Genomic DNA, 19,947 nt, shown 5'->3' with positions numbered 1-19,947 from the left:
TATAAAGAGGTTTTTGTTTTTGAAATGGAATTAAAGGAAGAAAGCAACAGGAATAAATCATCACAACATTCCAATAACATGGTGCAAAGCAGCACAGGTATAGAGGAGCAGGGTGAAACCAGGTGTCAGGATGCTGTCAGCAGCTCCCGGCTGGTTGCCCAGGAAAGTATAAAAACAAGGAAAAGTTTCTTACCATCCTTTTTTACTTCAATCTTTACACAGAGAGGCTATAGAACCCAGCCTCTTGGATAATGGCATTGTCCCATGTGAATCTTCACCCCCCCCCCTTCTCTCCCACTTCCTTATTCATCATCATCATCATCTCCTCTACGGCTGCTGCTATGTGCCCTCTGTCTTTGAGCTCTTTGCTCTCCTACTTTTAAGGCTCGCCGGGTTCTGGGAGATGGAGGGTGTGGAATGCTTTCTAATGACAACGTGTCAGCCAGGTGTTGTTCTGGCTCTCCCATGATTTCCCAGCTTTTCCCCTCATCTGCCTCTAGGCGGCGACCTCCCTCAAACCCCTGTTGTAAAACTACACTGTCTTCCTCTTCCTCCTCCCCCTCCCTGGAAGGCTCAGGATAGGGAGGCGGTCTTCACCACTCCTCTGCCCAGTCCCTGACATCAGGGTGGCCTGCTTCAAGCAGTATCATGAAGCGGGTGGGCATGGCAGAAGGAATTGAACTGGTGTCTGAATGGTGCAACAAGACATATTAAAATGTTTGCTTTATCTGTGACTTAATCTAGTGGAACGCTCTGCCACAAGAGACTAGGGCCCTGTGGGACTTGACATCTTTCCGCAGGGCCTGCAAGACAGAGCTCTTCCACCAGGCCTTTGGCCAAGGCACAGTCTGACCCCCTCCTTTGGTAATCCTCACAGAACTCTAGCCCAATGGTTGCTATTAATTTAATTTAATTTTGAATTGATTTTAAAATGAATTGATTTTAGAATGCTGTGTTACTTTTATTGTTGTTAGCCGCTCTGAGGCCAGCTTCGGCTGGGGAGGGCGGGATATAAATAAAAAAAATTTATTATTAATTATTATTGTTGTTGTTGTTAAAAAAACACATACACACCAAAGTTGCCATCACAATACACACATACCTAGGAGTAATCAGTAGACTTCCCTATGTTTGCATTTGGCCTAGACAGCATCTTGAGAAGTAGAGACGTCACCTTGCCAACAAAGGTCCGTATAGTTAAAGCCATGGTTTTCCCAGTAGTGATGTATGGAAGTGAGAGCTGGACCATAAAGCAGACTGATCGCCAAAGAATTGATGCTTTTGAATTATGGTGCTGGAGGAGGCTCTTCAGAGTCCCATGGACTGCAAGAAGATCAAACCTATCCATTCTGAAGGAAATCAGGCCTGAGTGCTCACTGGAAGGACAGATCGTGAAGCTGAGGCTCCAGTACTTTGGCCACCTCATGAGAAGAGAAGACTCCCTGGAGAAGACACTGATGCTGGGAAAGATGGAGGGCACAAGGAGAAGGGGGCAACAGAGGACGAGATGGTTGGATAGTGTTTTCGAGGTTACCAGCATGAGTTTGACCAAACTGTGGGAAGTAGTGGAGGACAGAGGTGCCTGGCGTGCTCTGGTCCATGCGGTCACGAAGAGTCGGACACGACTAAACGACTAAACAACAACAACATGTTTGCATTTATACCCTCATGTTATGGGATGTCCTGAACCCCATGCCTACCTAGTAGCAAATAAGTATGCCAAGTCCCCAGTCCAGGGTCAATCCACGTGTCCAAAGTCCAAACCTAAGCACAGTCCTACAGAGCTCCTGGAGCATCCAAGCTGAGGTCCATCAACATGGGTAGCTGAGCAGACCCAGCACCTCAGCTCTTTTGTCCTTTTGTACCTTGCATGATGATTGCAACATCTGTGTTGGAGGAGGCAGGTGACTCTCACCTGTTCCAAGCCTACTCCAGCTGAGGAATCACACACCTCCTCCCAGAGCTAGCGAGCCCCACCTGGCCAACTAGTGAGTTGGGCTGTGGGCCCTTACCTGCCTCAGCCTCCTGGATCACCCGGCCTGCTGCTCCTCAGAGCCCACCACATTGATGGAGACAGGGGCCTCTCTAGCTCTGATGACACATCCTGCCACTCTGGTTCCTCCGGCTATTGACCCCCATCCCCTCGTCATCCTCCATCACCCCATGAGTACTTCCCACACCAACCGCTCCTTCCCCATCCCCAGTTTGCCCCAGTCCTGGCTACACACCTCACCGGGATCCTCTTCCCCGTTGTCCTGCCAGTTCATGACACTGGAGGCCTTCACTTGATCAAGCATACTCTGGAGTCTTCAGACCCAGTCCAGTTTTTCTGGGTGGCCCAGAGGAAAGCTGCTTGGCTCCATTTTTAACATATTAAGAGCATATGAAGCACAGTCCTAGATGTGTCTAAGGAGAGGGATTGCTTGTGTGTGGGAACCAAACTTGATTCTCTGCGATTTGGTGAGAATTGGGAACATTGCTGTAATCTTTTGAGTACCACTTCAGTTCCAGGGTGTAAACCACAAGACCACACTTCCATTTTGGTTCCAAAGCAAAAGATTGTCATCCAATTGAATGAAATACCGCATGGCATTAAAGCCAGGCTGTTTCGCTGGCCTGCTTTCCCTCCTCTTACTAACTCAGGGGGGGGGGGAGCAAGGGAAGGAGGTGAGATTTCCAATTTGCACGACGATGGCTCCCAGTCATTGGATAAATTATAACACATGCTGTGGTCGGGACACAAAAAGCCCTCTGGAATTATGCATTCCACTTGGGGAAGATATTGTGATAGCAAACATTAAAATATATGACTGCACAGATATTTGTGGTGAATTGTTATATAAACTTTTTTTTCCCGGTGCCAAAAATAGAGTAGCTAAACTGTTCTCAACAGCAGTGGCGATATCTTTTGACAATGTGATACTCTGGGAGCAAAAACTGAAAGACGGTAATGAGAAATAGGAAAATATGCACCACATCAATGGTATATATTGGAATTCGATCCTCCCTTGTGCCAGAGGTCTTAGACTGATGTATTTGAGAGATTGCTAGACTCTCTCCTAGAGTCATCGGCAGGGTTGGACTTTGGTATTTCAAATTTCAGCAGTGCCCTGTGCAAGGCCAAAATTTGTCCATGCCCCCACCCTACTTCTCGCCTTCTGTTCTGCTCAATTCACTATGTCATAACTTTGATGCCCTGCAGCGCCCCCTAGGTTCAGCACCTGGTGTGATTGAAGTGGACCCACTGTTCTAAATCCACCTAGGATTCATCCCTAGGAGCAGGCGTGCCCTTCGTGTCTCGGAGCAGAAAGCCAAATAGAGACAGAGGGATTCCCTTAGCAGCAGCCACAGGTGGCAGGAGGGCTAGGAAGTAGCTGCCAGGAGGTTGGAGCGGCACTCTGAGCAACGTTGGCTCCAACTTGAGAGTGTACCTTCCATGTCTTCCTGTGTTTGTGTGGATTAAAATAAGGGAACTGAAAGAAGCTCTCTGCATCTCTGACTTCACTAGGCAGCTAGCCAGTGAGCTGTTGATGGCACCCCTGACAATAGGGTGGTATACAAACAAACAAACAAACAAATGAATGAATGAATGAATGCTCTTCCATGCAGAATGGACAGAATAACCATCTTCAGGTATGCCACCACCTCTCCCTATTCTATAAAGCCTTCAGGTGGGCAGAAAATACTTTTTAAAAAGAAAAAAATCAGATTGCATTTTAAAAATAAATGCTGTGCATCTATTGCTTTTTTACAGGTATTTAATTGATCTAAACCACACCTACATTTTAGGTTCCAAGTAGTGTTTTGCAGTGGCTTTATGGCTTATCTCTTCTCTCCAGCTCAGAACTGCCTCTTTCCTTTCAGACGGCCTGTCCTTTTGTGACATCAGGACCTGAGCACAAGAAGAGCCCTCTCTCCTCCGTCCGTTTCCAGGAACTGGAAGATCTCTGGTGGGATGGAAGAATGGGGGAAGCCCACTCCCCCAGCCATAGGCTGCCCATGTGTGCTTTAGAGCATCTGAACCAACAACAACAACAATAATAAAAATAAATAAATAGCAATAATCTGAGGCCCTTCTTTGAATGCCTCCTCTGCTAGAGGTCTACAGGATGGCAACGTGAGAAGAGGTCTTTTCTGCAGTGGCTCCCCATTTGTGGAATGCTCTCCCCAGTGAGGCTCACCTGGTGCCTTCATTACATATCGTTAAAGGGTGAAGGTAAAGGGACCCCTGACCATTAGGTCCAGTCACGGACGACTCTGGGGTTGCGGCGCTCATCTCGCTTTACTGGCTGAGGGAGCCAGTGTACAGCTTCTGGGTCATGTGGCCAGCATGACTAAGCCGCTTCTGGCGAACCAGAGCAGCGCACGGAAATGTTGTTTACCTTCCCACTGGAGCGGTACCTATTTATCTACTTGCACTTGACATGCTTCCGAACTGCTAGGTTGGCAGGAGCTGGGACCAAGCAACGGGAGCTCACCCCATCGAGGGGATTCGAACCGCCGACCTTCTGATCGACAAGCCCTAGGCTCTGTGGTTTAGACCGCAGCGCCACCCACGTCCCTGTTTACATATCATTAGGTGCCAGGCAAAAACATTCTCCCAGGCCTTTGGCTCATTAAACAATCTATGACCTTTTAAACTGTGGTGGGGTATTGTTTTCTTTTATTACAAGGTGTGTATTTATGTCTTTTTATATTGTAAACTCCCCTGTGATCTCCGGATGAAGAGCGGTACAGAATTTTAATAATAATAATAATAATAATAATAATGTCTCTGATCCTAATTTTTTAAAAAATCAGTGTCCATTAATTTACCCAAACAAACCTTGCACATGTGGAGTTGGAAACAGGAAAAGGTGGCATTCATGCCCCTATCATTTTTTTGCGAGAGAGACAAAAAGGTATTGATGCACACTTGAATCCTTTTCTGCATAATGGAAGCAAACCTCTGGGTTTAATGAATCAAAATTCTCTTTTGAAGTTCCTCCCCCCCCCCCCAATTTCTTCACAATCGATATGTACAGGAGACCAGCAGACATTATGTGTGTACGCTTCTACAGCCTCCCTCAATATATAATCTCCAGCCTGTTCCCTAGTCACAATTTCCCATGCTTTCAAAGCTTTATTGCGAAGGCAATCAAATGCAAAGCCGACCACAGTCTGAGCAGCCTCCATGTACTGGCATGAAGGCTTCAGAAGAAGCCGGGCTGTAATGGCTGTTGTGCAGCCTCAGAGGCAATCCTATACCTCCCCCCGGAGATGCTTTTTCAGGACTTGCTTCTGAGTAGACCGGGGTAGGATTGCATGGTCAGTCTGACATCCCAAGCACTCTTACTGGGTGGAAAGTCCCATTGAACACAGTGGTCCTCGTTTCTGAGCAAACCTGCGCAGCACAGTGCGCCAATTATGTATTAATAGGAGTTAAGGGGGGGTTCCTCCCCCCCGATTCCTCAGCGCACATGTGGGCAAGTCAGCTGCAACTGATTTGAGCTGTGTACCAATTCTATGCTCCACCATGCCAAATGGCACCGCCTTGCAAAATATATGAGCTAAGAATTTCCCACGGAGCAGCTCCACGGCCGTCTATTAAACGTGTAATCCACAGAACCAAAGTGCCTTTTTGTTTTTTATGTACTTGGGAACAGCCCTCGGTGAAAATTGAATCCATTCCTCAAAGGGCTGGATGTTAAAAGCTGGGACAACTGAGGAGGAACTGGGCTCGCCTACGATGAAGAGAGAACCCAGAAGGAGCATGTGGCGGTGTTGTTTGGGGTCTCGGCTTCAGAAAGAAACTGGCAGCTCGGCTTAATCTACAGATGGTCACAACCAATGTGGGAAAGACAGCTGCTATTAAGAACCAGGCCTCATAAAACTCAAGACATCTGCATTGTGTCTATTAATGTGGCCCTTCAGATTTTTGGATCCTAAAGGCGTCCAGGTATCTGATTACATTTGGCAAGCAAAGGCCCGAGATACGAAGCAGTTGCCAGTTATTATACTATGTGTTATTACTTTAGCGTTGATTGATTTGGAAGTCTTATATTCCAACTCCTGTGCACAAGGGACAAGTTTTATCCTCTTGGCCAACCTTCCCCAGGGTGGAAAACACACAGTTTGTTCATCTTCACAACAACCCTGCGAAGTGGAATAGGTTGAGAGACAGGGCAAAGTCAGCAAGCAGGCTTCACAGCTGCATGGAGTCATTCCCCTTCGTCTAAGAGCCAAACTACAGATTACGTACAATCAGGGCTTTTTTTAAAGCAGGAACTCACTGGAACTCAGTTCCGGCACCTCTCATGTGAGCACCATAGCCATTCCAAGAGAACAAGTTCATAGTGAGTTCCGGCACTTTTCCCCTAGAAAAATAACACTGCGTAGAACGAGATGGGGTAGAATTCTGGTTGCACCACTTCCAAAGGCTGGTGGGGTCATGTTTTTCGAATCTCCCCCTGCATGCAGAAAACAGCCCCCCTGAAAATTTGGAAGAGGGCTATAGCAAACCTCGCTTCATGTTGGGCTTCAGTGTGCAGATATAATCGTCCTCACCAGCGTTCAAAAATATATGTGCATGCAAACAGCTGTCTGAAGTGGTCAGGTAAAAGGTAAAGGACCCCTAGGTCCAGTCAAAGGTGACTATGGGGTGTGGCATTCATCTCCGCTTTCAGGCCGCAGACAGCTTTCCTTTGAGAGCCAGTGTGGTGTAGTGGTGAAGAGCAGTAGTCTCGTAATCTGGGGAACCGGGTTCGCGTCCCCGCTCCTCCACATGCAGCTGCTGGGTGACCTTGGGCCAGTCACACTTCTCTGAAGTCTCTCAGCCTCACTCACCTCACAGAGTGTTTGTTGTGGGGGAGGAAGGGAAAGGAGAATGTTAGCCGCTTTGAGACTCCTGAAGAGGAGTGAAAGGCGGGATATCAAATCCAAACTCTTCTTCTTCTTCTTCTTCATGTGGCCAGCATGACTAAACCACTTCTGGCGCAACAGGACACCGTGACTGAAGCCAGAGTGCACGGAAATGCCGTTTAGCTTCCCACCACAGTGATACCTATTTATCTACTTGCATTAGTGTGCTTTTGCTCTGCTACGTTGGCAGGAGCTGGGACAGAACAATGGGAACTCACCCCGTCGTGCAGATTCGAACCGCCAACCTTCTGATCGGCAAACCCAAGAGGCTCGGTGGTTTAGACCACAGCACCACCAGTGTCCCGACTCTGAAGTGGTGCAGTTCACGAACTCTACCACCTCACTCTACCATTCTGCCTATTATATTATGAGTCAGTGTCTAGGATGTTATCCACAACACCACACAAGCTTCCCACTTTACATACATTGCGGAGCTGAGGCAGATAAATGGTAAATACTGGCCCAAGGCAAGCTATAATTGAGGCTGACCAGCATTTCCCCCTAGATTGCTCTGTCAGCCCTTATGTGCTAGAGAACGGAGTGGGGGAACCTCTGTATTTATTGCATGGTTTCCTTTTCGAGGAGCGCTGTGCTGAAATCCACAGACTGCTTAAACTGGTGTACCCACAGCTGAAACCACAGAGCCCAGGAAGATTAATAGCACAATCCTAAGCAAGTTTCCTCAGAAGTAAGCTTCACTGCGTTCAATCTAGCTTTCTCCTGAGCGAGCATATGTGAGAATGCAGCCTAGATTCCTTTTAAACGCTGGCTAATGGGCTTTGTAGGGACGCGGGTGGCGCTGTGGGTTAAACCACAGAGCCTAGGGCTTGCCGATCGGAAGGTGGGCGGTTCGAATCCCCGCAACGGAGTGAGCTCCTGTTGCTTGGTCCCTGCTCCTGCAAACCTAGCAGTTCGAAAGCACGTCTAAGTGCAAGTAGATAAATAGGTACCGCTCCGGTGGGAAGGTAAACGGCATTTCCATGTGCTGCTCTGGTTAGCCAGAAGCGGCTTAGTCATGCTGGCCACATGACCCGGAAGCTGTACGCCGGCTCCCTCGGCCAATAAAGCGAGATGAGCACCGCAACCCCAGAGTCGGTCACGACTGAACCTAATGGTCAGGGGTCCCTTTACTTTTAATAGGCTTTGTGGATCACACTGCTCTGGTTTGTACACCATGGTAAGCGAGAGCCTGGCTTACTGTGGTTGGATCTACACTGACCTGTTTTAATGTTTTTTTCCTCCTTAGAACGATATTAGAGATGTCTAAAATGTCACAGGGCATACTTGTTAATGGAAACATTCAGTTGGGCAAATAGGATCACTTTTTCTAACAGATAGCACTTATCACAGCTTCAGTGGAATCAACTGTGATTTGAAAGATTCTTGATCTGTCAAGGGGTCAAGAAAAGCATGAAGGCAAGAGGGCTTCGCAGGAGAATTTGCTGGCTCTCAGGCAGGCCTAGTGAAGAAATGATGCATGGCGCATTCCTCATTTTCACTCCCCTCTTCCCAATCCTAGCCCCATCATTCTTCTAATCTGGTGCTTTCGGCTTTGTTTAAAGGTCAGAGCACCAGTCAAGCCAACTTAGACAGGGCTGGCATCAGGAGTTGCCATCATCAGGCACCTACCAAGGGGTCCTGCTGTTGATCCCTAGTACCCTAACATTCATAGCAGGTGTGTGTCCATTCGTAAGTACATCTATGGAGCTCAGTGGGGCTTGCTCCCTGCTAAGGGTGTATTTGCAATCGCAGCTTCTCACCTGCTGTCTGAAGTTGCATCCCACACTCTTCCTGCATGTTTGGATCAGCCTTGAAATACGCAATTTGGAAAGGATGTGGGGATTGAGGAGCGAGTCGATTTCCCTAATTGTGTAACGTGAGATAATTGGTTCAGGCTCAGGCATACGGTACTCGGCGGGAGCCAAGAGTTGTTCTCCAAGACTGGCAGCTCCCAAACCAGCCCACTCCGGATCTTCTCAGCTCTTGCCAGGTTAGTTCGAAATGTCCCTCCATCCGTCCTGACAGATGCAAACCAGCTGCGTTTCAACAGGAGGACACAAGCGAGAGGAAGAGGCAGGCGAGTTGAGACTGAGCAGCAACAACTTCTGGAGCCAGCTGGAGCCCGGAGATCACAGACACTGCCACAGCAACACACACAACAAAAAGATGTTATTTAATATTTGCCAAACAGTGAAGTAATTCATCGCGAGGTTATAAGTGGATCTAAAAGGTCTGGAATCGCCTGCTGAAGATTAACGTAACATCTCATGTTTCCCAACGTGATGACCCAAATGGGAAGGAGAGTCGAACGGGGCTTGTCGGAAAGGCAATCGGGACATTCAGAGAACCAGCAGAAAATTCTCAGGCTGACCATCTGGCAACACATTTTCAAAACGCCCTGAACCAGAATGACATTGTGAATGAAGATAGAAAGCAGAAGGTGATGTAAAGAACAGAATACTCGTGTTGGAATTGCTCTCAACAGCACTGGATGCAGATAATTATTGTTCAGTGAACTGGTTGCAGTGTGAGACCCAGATCATTAACTCGGGTGTACACAAGAAGAAGAGTTTGGATTTGATATCCCGCTTTATCACTACCCTAAGGAGTCTCAAAGCAGCTAACATTCTCCTTCCCCTTCCTCCCCCACAACAAACACTCTGTGAGGTGAGTGGGGCTGAGAGACTTCAGAGAAGTGTGACTAGACAAAGGTCACCCAGCAGCTGCATGTGGAGGAGTGGAGATACGAACCCAGTTCACCAGATTATGAGTCTACTGCTCTTAACCACTACACCACACTGGATAATGTCCAATGGGAAGTGATGAAAGTGGGCACTCTCCTCAAATAATTCCCACTGCTCCATTCACTTCAATTAAAATAAGCTAGCGAGTGTGTGTTGTCTCTTGTAGACAGGTTCATGCTACCATTTTCAGGATACCATTAATCTCAGGTTGGCACATCAGACAAAAAACTGGTCAAAATTGTCGTTGACGCTAGTTAATTATTTGAACCCCACAAATATTGTCAGATATTCCATGAAGTCATGTGGTGCATGATGAATTGCCAGGCTGCCTTGAGTAAACTCATGGGGAGGAACACATTTAGAGTTCCCCATTACTACACAGATTACTACAGATTCAAAACTTCACGAAAGCCAGTTTAATTAACTACCATTCCACCCCACCCTCAAACAATCCTGGCTTCATTTGTTATAGACTGTTTCAAAGAACTACAGTTCCCAAGGTACCTTAGGTGGAAAATGACAACAGCTAAACCTACTGCGATGCAGACAGGCCCAGGTGGCTCAATAGGAAATGATGGCGCATCTCTCAGGAAACCCTAGAAGTCCTAAGTTCTCAATAATTGCATGCCGGGTAAATGCCTGGTAGCTCACCGAAGTTCAAAACAGGTCATTTTCTAAATATGATGCACATTTCTCTCTCGCACACACATCTGCCATGATCATAGGAGAGCCAGGAACTGGCTGAAATTTAATTAAGTAGAATACTAAACATGTATCAAATCATAACAGATTTGCTAACTGTGCTATTTTATATGTGCATTTTATAGTTGACTTCCTTTCGGATGCTTTTTTTGAAATGTTTAAGGTTGTTGGTTTTTTTGTTAACTTTGCTTCGTTAATGCTGTAGTTGACCACCTTCATAACGTTTTGTTTTGAAATCTTTAAGACAATGCTTTAGTTTCCTGTTAACTACAGTGGTACCTCAGGTTACAAAAACCTCGGGTTACAAACACTTCAGGTTACAAACTCCACTAACCCGGAAGTAGTACCTCAAGTTAAGAACTTTACCTCATGATGAGGACAGAAATCGCATGGCAGCGGCACAGCAGCAGTGGGAGGCCCCATTAGCTAAAGTGGTACCTCAGGTTAAGAATGGTTTCAGGTTAAGAACGGACCTCCGGAACGAATTAAGTTTGTAACCTGAGGTACCACTGTACATTGCTTTGAATGTATACTTTCTTCAGTAATGTTTTATTCTGGGTTGTTTTATTTGATGTTTCAATGTGTTGTAAACGGCTTTGGGATTTTTTTCTTAAAAACGTAAAGCGGTATAGAAATGAAATAAATAATAATAAAAATTACAGCTGGTGGCCATTGCAGTTTATAAGGGGCATGGAACTCTACGTTCGAGTTTCATCCGGATAATTATGGAAAAACTAGAGGATTAGGGAGGACAATGAATGAGCAAGTCTATACAGATACAGAATCCTTTTTAGCTAGCCTGCATAATATTGGTCTTAGACAGAGTCACAGGATTCCCTTTTTTTACATAATTACAGGTTACGGAGGCAGGCGTAAGTGCTCCTCTTGTGACTTGGATAACTACAGACCACACTGAACAGCAGAAGTGTTTCAGCTAATGAAATGTGTGTCAAGGTGGTGGATTCCCTGTTCTCTCACGTCGAAGAAGGTACAATCTGCATTATCACAATGCACTTAGGGGAAAATAGTACTTCTTTTGGGCTACGTTTCCTATCAAGTGCATGGACCACTGCAGTGGAAATGGGTCCCTGCCATGGTTCAAGAACTCAATGATCACTGCTATGTGCCCCTGAGGAAGAACTACAGTGGTACCTTGCCCTCGGCGGTGGTGGATGGTCAGTACGGCAAAGTACAGTACAAGGAGAGACTTTGCCTTTGTGGGCAACCTTGCGTAGAGGACCTGTACCACTATTTATTGCAATACCCGCTATATATAGAACCAAGAAACCAATTCATAAAACCCCTGCTTGCGAACGGAACACACTCGAACAGGGCGGAAAGGGTGAAATGGCTGCTGAGTGATTTCGCAACTTACAAAGTAGCACTATATGCGTTGGCAGCTAAGAAGATCCAGAGAAAAGAACTAGATAAAATAGCAGCCAATTGCAAAGGTGATTCAGACATTTAAGCTGACACATTCTATCTGAGAACCCCCTGCTATTCTATCGTACACAACAAATAATTTCTAGGAGACGTGGTTTATTGTATTTGCAGTGCCTGGTGTTTTTATGGTTATTGTTGTTTTGTGTCCTTTATGAATGATGCCATGGAGTTTGGCGAGTGCAATAAAGTTTATGATGACGACAGTGGTACCGTGGTTCTCAAACTTAACCCGTTCCAGGAGTCCGTTCGACTCCCGAAAACATTCGAAAACCAAGGCGTGGCTTCCGATTGGCTGCAGGAGCTTCCTGCAGTCAAGCGGAAGCTGCGTCGGACGTTCGGCTCCCAAAAAACACTCGCAAACCAGAACACTTACTTCGAGGTGCTGCATTCGGGAGGCGATTTGTTCGGCAACTAAGCCATTTGGGAACCAAGGTTTGACCGTACTCTGAAATGTGTCAGGCCTGAACGAAATCTTTCCTCAAGCAGCTAGCATCTTTTCCTGTTAGCGCTGTCTCCTTGGTTTTCTGGTTGCTTGGGAGCATAGTTTCCATCATCCCTGTCTGTTGGCCACGCTGGCTGGGACTGATGCTAGTAGTAAGCTGGCAACATCTGGAGGAGACCCCCATCTCCACGGTAAATCTTTGAACTTTAATTGCGTTTGAAATTAACTGTAAGACCCCCTCTCTCAGGAAGAAGTGCAAACATCCAAAGAGGGAGATTTGCAGCTTAGAAGCTGTTGCGATGCACCTAGTGAAGGCAGACATCCTGAGGAATTACAGGTTTATTGTACTTCTGGTTGCGTTAGCCGCCAAAAGCCAGTTTGGATATACCAAATGTTGCATTTGGCTTCCATGGCAACATAAACTTTAGGAGTCCAAACTGCTTGGCTGACATATTTACTGCGATGTTTTTCTTTACTTCTGTTCCCTGCCTTACAAGGTGTCTGTGAGTCCTGATTACTGCCAGAGACAGGTTCAGATGACTGCTATATTATATTATATTATATTATATTATATTATATTATATTATATTATATTATATTATGTACTATATTATATTAACCATTGTTTCTCTTGCCCATCATGGCTGTATATGGCCTGAAATATTTTTGCATGAGACTGAAATTGGGAAATATAATTATAGTGTTCATACCACCTTATCATGGAGGGAGAACTCAACTTTGGTTGCATTTCAATGAGAAAAGTACTGAGTACATGTGCATGCTTCTCCTTCTCAGAGGTCCAATATTGCTCTATTTGCAGTCCTTGTTTTGCTGATTTCATTTAATATTCTAATTTCCTGAGATTGTTAATTTGGGGTTTTCATCAGCTGTACGCCATAAACATCACAATTATAACAAATAAAGGCTTGACATATCTCGCTTTGCATGTCATGAGTCTATCTCATATATTAATTTTACTTTTTAAGTTGAATTACTGAAATAAATGAACTTTTCCACAATATTCTAATATTTTGAGTTTCACCTGTATACTTCATAATTTGCACGTCTTCGGGTTTTTCAGTGCAGTTTTCCAAGTAAAATGTGCCTAGTGTTGTATTGGTTAGTAAAAATAGCATACGAAAGTATTTGGGGAAACTGCTTCAGATGTTTTCTAAAAGTCAGACAGTTGTTTATTTCCTTGACATCTGATGGGAGGGCGTTCCACAGGGTGGGTGCCACTACCGAGAAGGCCCTCTGTCTGGTTCCCTGTAACCAGGGAATTCTCCTCACAGTGAGGGAACTGCCAAAAGGCCCTCGGAGCTGGACCTCAGTGGGTAGGGATGGAGCTGAATGATGCGGGTGGAGACGCTCCTTCAGGTATACTGGGCTGTTCATGGGGCAGTGCTGGATTAAACCCTGTGGAGGACCCTTGGCAGCCAAAATCTGGGCAGGGGGGCAGGCCTTGTGCGCACACTGGAATAACCTTGAACTAAGAAAGCTTGATTGTTGTTTTCTTTCAAGATCAAATCAATCTTATTTTGATCCATTGTCACGGGACCCCTAAAAAGTGTGGGGTCCATAGGCCAGTGCCTACTCTGCCTATTTGGTAATCCAGCCCAGCCCCTTTGGCTGCAGGAGAGAGAAGAAACAGAAGTTGAGGGATGCCTCCTGAAGTGCTGCAGCTGTTCCCCACAATGAAATGGAAGGCTCAACATTTGCCAGGCAGTTTCAGATGCTCAGCAGCCTTGTGTGGTTACAACAACCCTGTAAAGTAGGCCAGTGCCATGCGCTCCCCAAATTGCAGCTGAATCCCTCGCAGATTGGCATCCAACCTCTGCTTAAAAGCCTCCAAGGAAGGAGAGTCCACCACCGTCCCAGATAGTCTTACCTTCAGAAAGTTCTTGCTAAAGTTTAATCCGAATCTCCTCTCCTGCCCTCCCCTCTGGAGCAGCAGAAAACAAGCTTGCTCCCTCTTGCAGCCCTCAGATATTGGAAGATGGGTTTCCTCTCTCCTCTTCTCCAGGCTAAACATACCCAGCTGCCTCGACTGTTCCTCATCAGGCTTGGTTTCCAGACCCTTCATCATCCTGGTCGCCCTCCTCTGCTCACCTTCCAGCTGCTCAATATCCTTCTTCAACTAGCCTGCGCTGACTGGCAGCAGCTATCCAGGGTTTCGAATGGGGGGGGGGACATTCCCAGGACAGAAGGCCTGCATGCAAAGCAGATGGTCCAGTGCTGCGCTATGGAGACCCCTAGCCTGGCTTGAAGGATGTGGGGGTGGTCTCCCTTTGGAAATGGGACTGCAGCAAGAAGGATGTGAAATGCCGATGTGAATCTGTGGATAGAAGATACAGCCCAGCTGCAGGCGGAACAGAAGGTGCCTCCAAGTTCTGACAGAGAAGCATCACCTCTCAGGAGGGGCCAGGACCAGGTGGAGGGTTGCCATGGTGACAAGGACCTGCCCTCCTTTGTGACATCTCTTGCTCTTCCCTTAAAAGCCTCTGATTTCCAGGCGGCCATTGTGGGTTAGTGAGGAGAGTCAGGAGAGCGAGGTAGTGGTGGTGGTGGTGGTGGTTATAGAAGAGGAGAGGTTTGCTTGTTATTTTTCTTTTTATTTTATTTATTACTTTTATTTGATTCATTTATTTGATTTATTTTTATTTTATTTTTTATTTTACCTTTTTTATTTTAACACTTTTATTTTACCTTTTTTATTTTACCTTTTTTATTTTACCTTTTTTATTTTACCTTTTTTATTTTAACACTTTTATTTTACCTTTTTTATTTTACCTTTTTTATTTTACCTTTTTTATTTTAACACTTTTATTTTTTATTTTTTATTATTATTATTATTATTATTTATTTGTTTTTATTTTTTATTTCTTTTATTTCTTTTATTTTTTATTTTTTATTTTTTGCACATTTGTGCACATTTGCACGTATTTGCGTGCATTTGCGCGTATTTGCGTGCATTTGCGCGTATTTGCGTGCATTTGTGCGTATTTTCACGCATTTGTGCGTATTTGCGCATATTTGCGCATATTTGTGCGCATTTGGGCGCATTTGCACGTATCTGCGTGCATTTGCACGTATTTGCACGCATTTGTGTGTATTTGCACATATTTGTGCATATTTGCACATATTTGTGCACATTTGTGTGCATTTGCACACATTTGTGCGCATTTGCGCATATTTGCGCACATTTGTGCGTATTTGCGCGCATTTGCGCGTATTTGCGCGTATTTGTGCGCATTTGCACGTATTTGTGCACATTTGCGCACATTTGCACGTATTTTCGTGCATTTGCGCGTATTTGTGCGCATTTTTTAATATATTTCTTTTGTTTATAGAAGAATAGTTAGGGGTAAGTGTAGGCTTAGGGTGGGGGTTAGGTTTAGGGCTAGGGCTGGGTTTGGGGGTGGGGGTGGGATCAGAGTTTGGGACCAGGCTTGGGTGGGAATTTTAGCTAGGTAGTTAGCTTAGATAGGGGGTGGGAATTTTTCATCAAGAAGATGGGCCGGCTGTAAGTACCATTCCTTTGCTTTCTCTTTGTCTCCCGGGGGCGGGGTGTAAGTCCTGGGTCCCCTCCACATATTTAGCTCTCTGGTCCACCAGGGACCAGAGTCTCTTCCCTCACCAGGAAGGGCAGGGCTGTCCTGTTAAAGGAAAAATCTGAGGGCTCCCTTGGACAAAAACAAAGACACCAACCAATAATACAAAGATGTTATCAAAAACGCACAGATTACTACTAGACTGAAAAAATGGGAAAACATGGGGGGGGGAGCTTAAAATTCACCATGTGCTATCTGATAAAAAGGTAAACAAATACCATTCCACAAACAATGTTTGTTTGTGCTTCAATTAATTTCATAGACATCATGGAAAAACTGATTTAATAAATGAAAACAGATTATTTGTAACTTAAAAGGTGTCAAAGCCATAAAGAAATAGAGAAAAGTCAACTAATATAGCAGGGATTCAGACTTGTTGCGCAGAACAGAACAGAAAGTGACTGTTTGGCTGTAAGTGAAGAAAGACGAAAAGAAATACAAATGCAATGACTTTTCTGAGAATCTTGGGTACAGAATATTTAAATTACTGTTTGTATCCCCCCCCCCATTTTTATTTTTTTTGTGGGAGAAAAGAAGGGACAAACACTTTGTTAGAGGTTCCCATATCCTGTTAAAAGGGAAAATTATTTCATGTGAGAAGTCTGTCAGAAAATGCTGTTCCTAAAATGCACACAAACAAAACCTGTTATAAAATTTAAATCCCATGGGGACTACTCAAGAGAGGAACTCACAGTGGGAGTGCTTTGATATTTACCTGTGAAAAGAATTTGGCATGTTAAGATTTGAAACTTGGCAACCTCTTGACTTTTGATGGTCCAGTACTTAACCCTTTTGTCTTACATAGCCCCTGGAGCAAAGGAGACATCAAGGGTGATTTCCCTCAATTGTTCCAAGTTTACATAAGGAAATTTGGATAAGTTTCTCCCTGCAGCCCACGCTCTCCAAACCTCCTTTCCCCTCCTTTTTTTTAAAGCTGATCTAGATTCTGTGCATGTGCAGAGTTCATATTTCAGCAAACCTTTTATACCATTGAAAGTGTTGCATCTTTTAGCTAAATTAGAATAAGGGAAGGGAAGGGTAAGGAGTAGATTTAAAAAATAGATTTAGATTTAAAACAAAACAAGAAACTTAGCTAACAATAGAAGTTGGTCAAATTAAATTTCTGTTAACTCAGTTCCAAGGGATCATGTTTCCTGCAGCCCAAGCAAAGGGAGTGCTTTCTTTAGGTACAGGAAAGGGCTATCATTATTTTGTGCTGCCCCTCTGGTCATTCGCGGAACAATCAACCATTCTCTTATCAGTAAAAATGGCCAGAGAGTCAGAATTCATAGGATCTTTAACATTCTCAGTCATAATCTTTAACATTCTCAGTCATAATATTCTCAGCCTTACCAAAATTTTCTGCCCTTTATTTACAGGATGGTCAAGGCTCATTCTACTTGATTATGAATTTTTATGTGCTTAAACTTTGAATAGACTTTTAAGTCTGATTTTTGTAAATAATAGACAAAATGATAAACACTGTAATCACTCAAATGCTTGATATTACCAGTTCTGCTTCAAAACATCACGGCTTTCACCTCTCACCTTTTAAAAAACAAAGAGCAAAGCTGGGCTGAATTTCAACTCATCACCACACCAGAATTTAAGAATTACCCTCCAATGCTTGCAGACACATGACCTTCCACACAGCCACAAATTGGGAGAGTTGAAAGGGACCCTGGGGTCATCTAGTCCAACCCTCCAAAATATAGGGTTCACAGCAAGATTTCACAGCAAGATTTGTACTACCAAAGAGACACACATTTAAGTATAGATGCGCAACTGGGAAAGAAAACACAGCAAACACACACATGTACTAAGGAAGAGGAAAATAAAAGTACCCAACTTTATACAGAACCCTTTTAGCAGATCTTGAAGCTAATTTGAGTGAGAGTTTACTTCCTTAGATGAAAGAGTGCAAGTTCCTAGAGAAATGATCTTTAAAGGAAGAACAGTTTTCCTAAGATAAGATAGGAAGAGAATCAGGGAGAGAATATTTTATAACCATAGGGTTAATTCAATTGATATAACCACTCACAAATAATAAAACAGCCATAGATTTGATTTAAAAGGAATACAAAAGTGAACAATTTTTCTGAACTTGCATAGGAATAGTAAGCCTAATAAGGATTTTAAAATTGCACACATAGGAAATTGAGATGCAAGGTACCTTTAGCAAAGATTGCCCCCCCTCCCCGCAGTTTCCTTTTAAAGGAAGCTTACTCGGGAGTAAATTTACCTGGCACAGAAGTAAGAAGGGGGGAAATTGAAAAAGACTGAAACGGGGGGGCATTTTCCAAGAAAAGAGGCTTAGCTAACAATAGAAGAGGCTTAGCTATAGAAGAGGCTTAGCTAACAATAGACTTATAGAGACTGATATCAGGACTCAGATAGACAATTGCTGACTATGGGAGCTTCTACCTTTTAATAACAATTTTTCTTAGAAGGAACACCTTTTTTTTTTTTTAGGCATATGCTTAATGAAATACAGACACTGCATTTTAGCTTGAGAGAGCAGTCGTGTTCAACTAGGCTTTTGCAGCAGAAACATTACTTTCTTCACAGCACATTCCAAAATACTGGAACAAAAAAACTGGAACACGGATGTAGACTCACAAACTCAAAAGTTGCAACAAAACATCATTTACCGTCAACTTAAAATCATCCTCCTCACTTAAGCTATAGAGGGAAGAGGTGGGGTAATTCTCCTTTCAGAACACAAGTAAACACATATACAGGATTTTTTATATTTTTTTCTTTTTACCACTCGGAGGAAGACTCTCTTTGGAGCCTCTCTCAAATAACAAACATTTGCACACTTCATTCTCATTTTTGTCCTGTTTAAGACTGATAAGGCCCACCATGGCTTCCTTAGATTTAAACTTTTTGAAGCAAGCTTGCAATTTAAAAACTATGTGCACTTAAGAACAGTCTGTGGATGCCGAAGCCAATGTAAACACAAACCCTTTAAATATTTCTAAACCTTTGAGTACATCTCTTATTCATTTTTAGAGAAACTAAGATCTCTAATGCGTGGGCTCTCAGGTTGGGTTATTATTATATCTACTGCCTTCTGAGCACCATTAAGTTTACGGTTTCATGTTCTAGCTTTAGGTTATACTTTAACAACATAAATTTGATGTGCTCAGTTCTCCTTAAGGGTTCACACCCTGATTTTGTTGAAGGATCCCTGAGGTGTCCGCTGTGCCCTGGGTTCCAGGTGGTGGGCCTAAGCCACCCACTAAAAGTTACAACGGTCTCGCAATTTGTACTTGGAAAGACCATTTTGTCCCTTTATTTTATTTTATTTTATTTATTTGCCCAGTTGGAGATGACAAACTGGAGGGGCGTATCAGAAGCCTCTCTGGGGCAAAAAGGCTTCATGGAAGCTTTGTTGCCAGGAGGAGTCCAGCTAGGGTGTTTAGAAGAGTGAGCTCCCATTTCCCTTTAATACCGAGGGGGGGGGTTGCTTGATAACAAGCTACACAAGGAGATACATAAACAGAGATACAGTGGTGCCCCGCAAGACGAACGCCTCGCAAGACGGAAAACCCGCTAGACGAAAGGGTTTTCCGTTTTGGAGGCGCTTCGCTAAACGAATTTCCCTATGGGCTTCCTTCGCAAGACGAAAGCCCATAGGGAAATCTCAGAGACAGCGGGGAAGCGCAGCGCGTCTTCCCCACTGTCCTCGGACCTCCTCCGAAGCCTGGCGGCGGGAGGAGGTCTCTCCGCCTCGCCGCCAGGCTTCGGAAGGCTGCTCCGAAGCCTGGCGGCGGGGCGGAGAGACCTCCTCCCGCCGCCAGGCTTCGGAAGGATGCTCCGAAGCCTGGCGGCGGGAGGGGGTCTCTCCGCCTCGCCGCCAGGCTTCGGAAGGCTGCTCCGCTCGCCAGCATTTTAAAAGCGCCCCGGGACAGCGGAGAAGTCCTCCGCTGTCCCAGGGTTTTCTAAAATGCTGGCGCGCGGCAGCGCTGCCGCTCGCCAGCATTTTAAAATTGCCCTCCTGTCCCCGGAGCTTGCAGGGCGGGAGGTGGGGAGAAGGGCTTTTCTTCCCACCGCCAGCCTTCAGAACAGCCTTCTGAAGGCTGGCGGTGGGAAGAAAAGC

The sequence above is a fragment of the Podarcis muralis genome, chromosome 4 (genome assembly GCF_964188315.1).
Source record: "Podarcis muralis chromosome 4, rPodMur119.hap1.1, whole genome shotgun sequence".
NCBI lineage: Eukaryota > Metazoa > Chordata > Lepidosauria > Squamata > Lacertidae > Podarcis > Podarcis muralis.
Note: the sequence above shows the minus strand (reverse complement) of the source record.